Here is a 2,440-nt window from a genome sequence, read left to right on the forward strand (position 1 = left end):
TATGAGTATGTCTGTGTGTTACATTAAAGGGTCCTGATGTGAATATGAGTATGTCTGTGTGTTACATTAAAGGGTCCTGATGTGAATATGAGTATGTCTGTGTGTTACATTAAAGGGTCCTGATGTGAATATGAGTATGTCTGTGTGTTACATTAAAGGGTCCTGATGTGAATATGAGTATGTCTGTGTGTTACATTAAAGGGTCCTGATGTGAATATGAGTATGTCTGTGTGTTACATTAAAGGGTCCTGGTGTGAATATGAGTATGTCTGTGTGTTACATTAAAGGGTCCTGGTGTGAATATGAGTATGTCTGTGTGTTACATTAAAGGGTCCTGATGTGAATATGAGTATGTCTGTGTGTTACATTAAAGGGTCCTGATGTGAATATGAGTATGTCTGTGTGTTACATTAAAGGGTCCTGATGTGAATATGAGTATGTCTGTGTGTTACATTAAAGGGTCCTGATGTGAATATGAGTATGTCTGTGTGTTACATTAAAGGGTCCTGATGTGAATATGAGTATGTCTGTGTGTTACATTAAAGGGTCCTGATGTGAATATGAGTATGTCTGTGTGTTACATTAAAGGGTCCTGATGTGAATATGAGTATGTCTGTGTGTTACATTAAAGGGTCCTGATGTGAATATGAGTATGTCTGTGTGTTACATTAAAGGGTCCTGATGTGAATATGAGTATGTCTGTGTGTTACATTAAAGGGTCCTGATGTGAATATGAGTATGTCTGTGTGTTACATTAAAGGGTCCTGATGTGAATATGAGTATGTCTGTGTGTTACATTAAAGGGTCCTGTGTTACATTGTGAATATGAGTATGTCTGTGTGTTACATTAAAGGGTCCCGATGTGAATATGAGTATGTCTGTGTGTTACATTAAAGGGTCCCGATGTGAATATGAGTATGTCTGTGTGTTACATTAAAGGGTCCCGATGTGAATATGAGTATGTCTGTGTTGTTACATTAAAGGGTCCCGATGTGAATATGAGTATGTCTGTGTGTTACATTAAAGGGTCCCGATGTGAATATGAGTATGTCTGTGTGTTACATTAAAGGGTCCCGATGTGAATATGAGTATGTCTGTGTGTTACATTAAAGGGTCCCGATGTGAATATGAGTATGTCTGTGTGTTACATTAAAGGGTCCCGATGTGAATATGAGTATGTCTGTGTGTTACATTAAAGGGTCCCGATGTGAATATGAGTATGTCTGTGTGTTACATTAAAGGGTCCCGATGTGAATATGAGTATGTCTGTGTGTTACATTAAAGGGTCCCGATGTGAATATGAGTATGTCTGTGTGTTACATTAAAGGGTCCCGATGTGAATATGAGTATGTCTGTGTGTTACATTAAAGGGTCCCGATGTGAATATGAGTATGTCTGTGTGTTACATTAAAGGGTACATTAAAGGGTCCCGATGTGAATATGAGTATGTCTGTGTGTTACATTAAAGGGTCCTGATGTGAATATGAGTATGTCTGTGTGTTACATTAAAGGGCCCCGATGTGAATATGAGTATGTCTGTGTGTTACATTAAAGGGTCCTGATGTGAATATGAGTATGTCTGTGTGTTACATTAAATGATGTGAATATGAGTATGTCTGTGTGTTACATTAAAGGGTCCTGATGTGAATATGAGTATGTCTGTGTGTTACATTAAAGGGTCCCGATGTGAATATGAGTATGTCTGTGTGTTACATTAAAGGGTCCCTGATGTGAATATGATGTGAATATGAGTATGTCTGTGTGTTACATTAAAGGGTCCTGATGTGAATATGAGTATGTCTGTGTGTTACATTAAAGGGTCCTGATGTGAATATGAGTATGTCTGTGTGTTACATTAAAGGGTCCTGATGTGAATATGAGTATGTCTGTGTGTTACATTAAAGGGTCCTGATGTGAATATGAGTATGTCTGTGTGTTACATTAAAGGGTCCTGATGTGAATATGAGTATGTCTGTGTGTTACAGGGCCCTGATTAAAGGGTCCTGATGTGAATATGAGTATGTCTGTGTGTTACATTAAAGGGTCCTGATGTGAATATGAGTATGTCTGTGTGTTACATTAAAGGGCCCTGATGTGAATATGAGTATGTCTGTGTGTTACATTAAAGGGTCCTGATGTGAATATGAGTGTGTTACATTGTCCCGATGTGAATATGAGTATGTGTGTTACATTAAAGGGGCCTGATGTGAATATGAGTATGTCTGTGTGTTACATTAAAGGGGCCTGATGTGAATATGAGTATGTCTGTGTGTTACATTAAAGGGTCCTGATGTGAATATGAGTATGTCTGTGTGTTACATTAAAGGGGTCCTGATGTGAATATGAGTATGTCTGTGTGTTACATTAAAGGGTCCCGATGTGAATATGAGTATGTCTGTGTGTTACATTAAAGGGTCCCGATGTGAATATGAGTATGTCT

Source organism: Oncorhynchus keta, unplaced genomic scaffold (genome assembly GCF_023373465.1).
Source record: "Oncorhynchus keta strain PuntledgeMale-10-30-2019 unplaced genomic scaffold, Oket_V2 Un_contig_27909_pilon_pilon, whole genome shotgun sequence".
NCBI lineage: Eukaryota > Metazoa > Chordata > Actinopteri > Salmoniformes > Salmonidae > Oncorhynchus > Oncorhynchus keta.